Consider the following 8,639-nt stretch of genomic DNA (forward strand, 5'->3'; position numbering starts at 1 on the left):
ATGTGTATGTGTCCCTTCGTGGGGCTGCATCCCCCCCGTGTGCGTGTCCCTGCACGTGTGTATTTGCATGTGTGCCCATGCACGAGGGCATGCCCATGTGCAGGGGGTGCCCGTGCCCCTGTGGGCCTGCGTGCCCATGCGCAGGGTGTGGAGCTGTGCCACGCGTGTTCCCTGGTGCCCGTGTGTGCCCAGGCACGTGCGCCGGTATGTGTGTGCTGCCAGTGCCCCTGTGCCCGCCGCGGTGCCCTGTGGGCGTCACGGTGCCCAGGTGGCACTGCGAGGACCACCCAGCACTGGCGTGGGCTCCCCGGAGAGGCTGTGCCGTCTCCATCCGGGGAGGGTTCACCAGCCCCAGTGGGACCCAGCTGGGAGCAAACTGGTCTGAGCCCACAGCTGACCCCTCCTGGAGCAGGGGGTTGGGCTAGAGACCCCCGAGGCCCCCTCCGATGTCAATGACCCTGTGGTCTGAGCGCACGTCGTGGGTCCCAGAGTGCTCCGTGCTGCGCGGGGGGAAGCCAGCGTCGCTGCATGCTGCTCCGCAGGGCACAAAGCCCCCCTCGGCGTCGTTGGGAAATTCCCAGGACCAGCGGGCTTCTGCTGTCCCTGGGCAGCCCTCTCTGGTCCCCGAATCTCTCATCAGGGCAGAAAACCGCTTTTCTGCAGGCTCCAGCCCATTTTACTCCGTGGCTGCTGAGAAGATTGCCTCTTTAGGAGCAGTCCCAGCAGAAACAGGTAATTGGGTGGAAGGTGGGGAAATGGTCATAAATGCACAACAAACACAATGTTAGGCATGGCTCTATAATTTAGCAGGCTACTGCTGCCTGTAACGATATTTATCATAGCACTCGCTTAGATTAGATTAACATTAGGGCAAATTTCTCTTGTGATTACTAAAATATCATCTAAAATTGCAATCTTCTTTGGTAAAAGATGATAATAACAATAATAATCAGAGCTAGCAGGGAAAGAAAGTAGGCCTTATTACATTAGCAAGCATTTAGGAAAACCTTATGGCAGCTTCTTTGCTAGCTCCAGCAAGGCAGAGACTTCTCAGTAGCTTGCTAAATTGGCCACAATCTCTGAAAATGCGTGTGTTTGTCCATTCATTTTCAGATGCATGCACGCACACCAGATTATTTGTAGAAAAGCTCTACTTAAAAAAAAAAAAAACCCACCAAAAAGCCAACCAAACAAAAAAACGCCCCAAATTTAGAACAGGGTAAGTTGCCTTGGCAGGATGAGCACAGACTCTGCCCAGGAATGGGGGTTTGGGCTCCAGCACCAGAGAAAGCTGCTGCAGCATCCCAGTGCGAAGCGGGTGCCTGCTCCAGGGGGGAATTCACACAGGTGCCCCGGGGGGCTGAGGGACAGGTAAGGGGCAGCCCCAAGGAGGGAGAGAGCAGCGGGGGCAGAGGGAAGGGGCTGGGGCATCAGAGGTGTCGGAAGCGGGTGCCTGGACCGGACAGCCCTGGGTGCAGGGCCGCTCGTGCCAGCCTGGAGGCACTTTGGGAGCGGAGCTGGCGCTCCTGCCCCACGGCACTGCTTGGGTCTTCTCACCAAGCATACTTCTGTAATGTGGGATTACATAAATAACTGGCAATTTATAACTAACTCACGCAATACCAAAAGGCAGGCTATCTGCCCTGCCTTTGCCTCGGGACTTGCCCTTGGGTCATCGGGGACAAAAGCCGCAGCCTCCGTATGGGCGGAGATGACAGGAATGACCCCACGCAGGTGGAAACCAGCCCCTCGGTCGGGTGGCCGTGCTCAGGGGCCCGGGCTGGAGGGGCTGCATCTCCCAGCTGTGGGTTCTGCCTGCAGCGCCTGGGCTGGCCAGGTCCCAGAGGCCAGGAGATCTGCCAGCGGCTTCGGTGAAAGCTTTGGCAGGGCTGTTTCAAAATGAGGGGGTTGCTCGTTCCCAGCGTGCCGTGTGAGCTGCTATATGGACAGAGACGGCCGTGGCTGGAAGCAGAGGGCTGCCAAGATGCTGGGAGTCACACACAGCCTTCTCCAGGCTCTAATGACCCCCCTGGTAGCTCTCCTCTCAATTAGGAGAGTGTCAGCAATGAGTGATGGGGAGCTGACACCCCCCCACCTGCAAGTGACCCTTCCTCTTCTGCAGATTTTGCAGCTCCCCGTTCGTTCTTGTCCCTGTGCCAGAGCCCAGGCTGGCTCCCTGCTCCAGCGCTGGGCTCTCCCATGCACTGTCAAGGTGGCTGCGGTGCTGCTGGCGCTGGTCCTGGCCGGACAGCTGGAATAACCTTTCCTTGCAGATGTTCAGACCTGAGAGTTTGCTTTCCTGCTCCACCAGCCTGAACTCACCAGCTTCTGGGGGTCCGTGGGGTGGGAGATGCCCCAGCTACGCTCCCAGCAGGGAGGGACGAGCACGGCGATGCTGGCTCCATCTCTCCGTCGGCTGCCTGTCCGAAGAGGAGCTGCCATGGCAGGGCTGCCCTGTGCAGGCTGGGCAGACCCCTGCCAGGGCTGTGCTGCCGGCACCACGGCCCGGGGGTGGCTGCGGAGGGGGCTGAGCGCCGATGATAACCCACCCTCTCTCTACACAAATCGTTGCTGTGTTTGCCTTCTGCTTCCTCTTTTGTTGAATAATTCATAATAAGTGATTAATGGAGATGCCCCCTCCCCCCTTCCTATTCGCACGTGGTCACAGGTTGCATTTTTCAGAGCCATTAGTTATTCATAATGATTTGCTGAGTAATGTCTGCGCTGCTCCTCGGGCTGTGGTTTACTCCCCGATGATTCACCGGGGTCTGGGGCAGGGAGGTGCAGGCAGCTCTCCTGCCCGACCCACCGGACTCCGATCCCAGTCCTGCTCCCTGCCCGGGTGCCAGGACTCTGGGCACTGCATGCCCAGTGCCAGCTCGCCAGGCTCCGAGTATGAAGCTCAGTTGCTGTGAATAGGAGATGTACCTAAAATGGGAGATTTTGCTTAATTGGGTGATGTGTTAAATAGGAGATTGGGGCTGAATATCCCTGCTCCTTCCTCGGTTTACTAGGAGCAGTAGGGGGGGCTTGGCTGAACCCAGGGGACATGTAGAGATGCCTGGGAAGTGTCGTGGTGCCATCTCAGCTTTAACCACTGCTGTCCTTCTGAACTGAGCATTTCTGTGTCACCTCTGCTGTGGGACCAGCATCGGTGTGGCTCGGTCTTCAGTCTCTGCTAGCGCAGATGCAAACAGCATGGTCTGACACCTCCAAAAAATGATCAGACAGGAGAGCAAGGGAGGCAGAGGCAGGTGCAGACCTGGGGGCAGCAGCCCTCAGCTCATTTACAGTTTATAACCCAGTGCAAAGTGTCCGCAGGTGCTGATTTCTTCCCATGTCCTTGGAAGGGCCGCAGACAGAAGCTCTCCCAGCCGGCGTGCCGAGGGCCGGGAGGGCAGTGGCGGAGCCCCAGGCAGGGCGATGCCTGTGCTGTCAAGACCAGCTCAGCACCTCACACGGCTTCCCGCTGCTGGTGAGGCCAGCGAGCAAAGGGCTCTCCAGGAATCGCTGCTGCCAGTTATCCCGGAGAGCTGGGACCTGCCGGGAGGGGAATGGCCCCCGCCTGCTGCAAGGGGGCCCCCGAATCTGCCCCAGCCCCGTCCTGGCTATGCAGAGCCAAGGTGTCTACCTACCTTCATCCTCCTCATCTTCCTCGCCGGCATCTGTGCCATCCCTGAGATGCCATGGCAACGGGGCTGGCAGGGATGGCTGTGGGAGGAGAAGCCGCAGCTCCGGTGCAAGGGCTCCGAGCCCTCGCTTCGATCCTTGGTGCTGCAGTGGTGCCCAGACGGTGCCCAGACCCGGCCAGTTCTGGGCAAGACCAAGAGGGGGGTGGTTTTGCAGGTGCCTGGGGTGCCATCCCGCACGTGCTCTGGGCACTGGCAGGTTGCAGAGGGCTGGGCACGGACCCGGCGGTGCTGCTGCTGTGCACCGGGCAGCAGGAGGGGGGATACCGGTACCCAGAACCCTCACCACGGCAGAGGGGCTCCTTCACCCCACGGTGCCTGGGCAGGGAGAGGCAGAGGTGACACAACTGTGACACCGAAGAGAATAGCAGAGATGTTGAGTGCTTCGCTGGGCCACTCCAGCAATATCTCACCACAGACAAGCTGTCGGGCAGCTCTCATCTGTTTATTACAGCTTTCTGAAGTTATAATTAGAGTCTGGCCCAGCTCCGAGGAGGAGGGAGCCGCTTCCAGCTGCTTGCTGGGACCGTAATGGGCCAGTCTGGTTTGTGTGTGGTGCAGCTGTGACCCCCGGGAGCACTCGAGCAGGGGCTGTGGTGATGCTTCGGGGGGCTGAGGCTGTGGGTGCAGGCTCAGGGACGGGGCGGCCGGGGGCTATCACGGCTCTGTGCGCTTCTAAAGCCCCGGGAGGAGCTGCAGCAGATCAGCCTGTGGCTTGTCGGAGCCCGGTCTGTCTCCTGGGGAAGGCATTTCTCCCAAAACACCGGCTCCCCAGCCGCCTTGAGACTCCCCTGGGAGCCACAGCTGCCCCGGCAGCGGGGGACACGGCCGTGGGTGGGATGTGGGCACGGCCGCGCTGCTCTGGCTGCCTTAGCTAAACAGGGACCGTCTCCCCGGGGGCTGCGCGGCGCTGGCGCTGGTTCTATTTTGGGTGTTCTGCAGAACAGCTGGTGATCATCTCTTACACCGGGCGGAGAGGGCTGCGTGCGCTATTTCTGCCGGCTCATCCACGCACAGCCTCTTTTTATAAACACGCTTCCCCAGAGGGATGAGCGCAGGTGATGGGGGGAGCTTTCAGCGCTGGCATTTTGGAGGGGACCACCAGCTCTGCCGCAAATGCTGCTGCCGCTGGGGCGCAGCCTGTGCCTCCTGACCCCTGGGGCACAGGGCCTGGGGCTGCTCTGGGCACAGGGGGGGTCCAGATGCCCGGCGTGGGGCACCTGGGGGTCCCAGCCCTTCGGTGTGCTCGTGACTTGCAGCAGTCTGTGCTTCGGCCCCGCGGTGGGCTCGTCCCATGCCCTGCTTCTCCGGGAGGATGCTGCCGGTGTGTGTTACTAATTCAGACTGATGATGGGTTTATCAAGTTCAGGGTCAGGCCCTCAGCCCTGCCCGCGCTCCCTGGGGAGGTGCAGCCTCTGGGGCCAGCAGGTCCCTGCCGTGCCGTGCCCATGCGTTCGGCCCCAGCCGTGCTCCTCGCAGGGTTTTTCGCGGGTGAGGGGTCCAGCCATTCCCGCAGCATCCGGACCTTCGGACCTTTTCCCCGCAGACCTGAACAGGACCAAAGCTTGGTGCAGGTTTGCATCTGCTTTAATTTTGACCCTGATTTCTCCTGCTGGAAAAATTAAGCAAGCAAGTACCAGCTTCCCATTAATTAGCTCCATTAGGAGATTAATTAGCTGATATGTGACGGCCTCTGCTAGTGGCAGCCCTGCGCCCCTAGCACCTTGCGAGGCCGTGCAGTGCTGCACCCGTGCTGTGTACAGCCGCTCCACGTCCCCTCCTGTCCCTGGTTTTGGCCAGAGGGTTGGGCTGGCTGCAGCACCAGGGAAGGGCCGGGATGCTGAGCCCCGGCACAAGGACATTGCCCGGATGCTGCTGCACCTCGCCCAGGCTGGGGGGAGCCAGCAGCTCGCCCTTGACCTGGGGGCACCGGGAGCGATGGAGCAGGCGCCCGGTTGCTCCCACATCCTGTGGCATCACCCTTGGCAGGGCTGGCCAAGCTCTCCAGGGCTGGAGGGGGTGTCGGGGGGACCTGCAGCCCCACTCGTGCTCCAGCACGGCCATAACCAAGCCCTTCTCGCCACTTTAGAAAGCTGCTGCCCCTTTGTTTCTGGCCTGGATGTTGTGGGTATTGCAGGGCTGGACGCAGCCTGGCAGACGGGATGAACCCTGCACGTGTGCCCTCTCATCTCCGGCTCTGTGAACTCCTGGGCCCCAAACCCTTCCTGACGGATCCTCTGTCAGACAACCTCAGCGTTTCCCTTCTTGCTTTTAAAAGCAGCCCAGGTCTAAGGCTCTCCTACCCGGGGGACAGAGAGCAGCACAGGGTGATGGGCGGCAGGGGCAGGCTCCTGGGGCTCCGAAATGCTGCTGTCCGCCTCTCCCCGTCCACATCTCCCTCTCTCTGCTGCTCCCTTCAGTCTTCCCCGGCCAGGCTGTCCTGCAGAGCTGCGTTATCCCCAGCTACGGGGTGGCTCTGCCCAAAATAGTGGCCTCCTGCCCCGCGCGTTATCGGAGGCAGGAGGCAGCCGGTGATGCAGCGCTTCCGAAAGAGGCTGCATCACGGCGAGTGGGTCTGATGTCTCTATAGCAACCGTGGGGTAAAAATAGTGCCGGAGAATTTCGGCGCTGTCAGGGAGAGCTCCTGGGATGCGGTGCTTGGGGGAGCCGGGGTTCACCGGGGGAGCAGGGCTCACCGTGCTGCTGGGAGCGGCTGGCTGTGCCGGGGCTGTGCCAGGGCCGCTGGCAGCCGAGGGGAGGAGGGAGCCGTGGGGCTCAGGACGTGCCTCCTGTCCCAGAATGGGAATCTGGCAGTGCGGAGCCCCGGGCTGCTCCTGCACCGACCCCCTGCCCGTCCCCTCGGCCCCACAGCCCCCGGGCTCTCCCAGTCCCGGCTCCTGGCTGAAGGCACGGTGGTGACATTTGCACACGTCGGTGAACACGTGTAAAGGATTTGCTGTGCCCAGCCGGCCGTGCCTGGAGCACATGCGCATGGTTACTGCTGTGTTCTTCAACTCGGATTCAAGGCTGCCCTCCCTGCTGCCGTCCCGTGCTGGATCGGCAGCTCTGCAGCTGCGTCGGCCGCCATGCACCTTACGGGTGGCTGCGCCTTGCTGTCCCCCTCCCCGTGCCTGGGCTGCCCTGGCTCTGCAGACAGCCGCGTACCCCAGGCAGGGGCTGTAGCTCAGAGCCGTCTGGGCTCTGGGTGAGGGTGTTTGCTGCCCGAGGTGAGGGGGTTGGCGGCTTTCAAAGCTCCAGCATCAGGTGGACACAGAAGCAGCCTAAATCCCACCGGAGGCCCTGGGGGGCAGTGAATTTGAGGGCCAGCCTGGGGGGCCTCGGGAGGGTTTAGGTGCTCGACTCCGAGTGGCAGGGATCTCCAGCTACCCCAAAGCCAGCCTGGGCTCACCCCCGCTTTGAGGGGGGTTGAGGTCGGGGGGCCATTCGTGATTTGCGTAGGGGGGGCACAGGAGAAGCGGGGCTTCGCTGCCGTCCCAGCGGTGCTGCTGTAGTGACGGAGACAGAGCCGTCCGCAGGCAGGGGTGGGCTGTGCTGCTTCCCAGGACTCCCCACATTTTGGGGACCCTCCGTGGGCCGTTCCCCGGGGATGGGGACGCGTGGCAGGCGCTGGCTCTGCCCCTTCCGCACAGACCCACTCGCGCCGGTGCCACGCGCAGCCTGCGCCGGGGCTGTAACTGTGCTGCCAGCGGCTCAGCTCCGCGCTGCAGCGGGGGTGATGCTCGCTGGGAGCAGGGCTGGGCAAACGGGTGCAGCATCTTCTGCAAGGGATCGCACCAAGAATTGGGGGCTTCAGTGGCCCCTCCACATGCCACAGGGACAGCCCGGCCAGGGGCCAGCAGCTCCACAGCATCACTCCCTGCTGCAGAGATGGAAACCTCACACGGAAATCCACTTGCTCCCCTTTGCCAGCGCATCCCCGGGCCTGGCTCTGCCAGCTCCTCCCTGGCAGGATGAGTCTGGCATTGCCTCGTTTTCCGCTTGCAATCGAAGCACAAAACAGCACCTGTACAGAGAGAGCAGCCTGGGAACGAGCCCCTGTACAACGCCAGCGCTTTGCCCTGCTCTGGGGACTTCAGTGCCCAATTCCTCCTGATCCATGGCTGGAGTGTGAACAAAGTTTAAAACCTTCCTGTAAGCGAGGAGCGTTTGGAGATGGGTGAGATCTGGGTCACTCTCCATCCTCTGCTCAACAGTGTGGTGCATTAATTAGACTTTGACTCTGATAAGTTGTGTTGAGGTCTGAAAATAGAAATGCCACTGCTATGTGTCGCTGAACAGTGAGTGCTTCTCATTTTCTAATTACCAGTTGACATTTTGCACAATTAACTCAATGTGCTGGCCCTCAGATAACTGCAGTTTCCACTGAATCCTGACCACTCGGCTCCAGGGAGCCGGGCTGCGGGACCAGGCGGGACGCGGGCTGATGGGCTCAGGGGATGCTGCTGTGCTGAGAGTCTCGTCCCTCGCTCGGAGCGGGGCCGGGGGCTGCTCCGGTGGGCAGAGGGGCCGGGGGCAGCTTGTCTCCGTCCTGTCCTCACCCCCGGACTTTCCGGCCCCGCTGTCTCCATCACTGGAGCTCCCAAGGGGAAGGTCCACTTCAGAAAAACCTTCCCTTTTGCTCTTCTCCCGCATGTGGGCCACAGGTGGGGTGGGGATGTGTTCTGAAAGCGGCTGGATGAGCATGTGCAAACCCTCTCTTCTCCTTACGGAGCCAGGTGCCGGGGAACCGTGTTTCCCCCGGTGAGTCCGTGCCGGCGGTGCAGCGCCTTGCCCGGCTCTCCTGCGCTGCCACGAGCCCCGGGTGCCCCCGCTCCCCCGCGGTCTCCATCTCTCATCCCTGCAGTCGGTGGTTGCCTTGGCAACGCATCCCTCTCCCTGCACTTTTTCATCCTTTTTCCTTTGTAATCTATACATTCTTGCACCTCCACG

Source organism: Pelecanus crispus, chromosome 7, assembly GCF_030463565.1.
Source record: "Pelecanus crispus isolate bPelCri1 chromosome 7, bPelCri1.pri, whole genome shotgun sequence".
Lineage (NCBI taxonomy): Eukaryota > Metazoa > Chordata > Aves > Pelecaniformes > Pelecanidae > Pelecanus > Pelecanus crispus.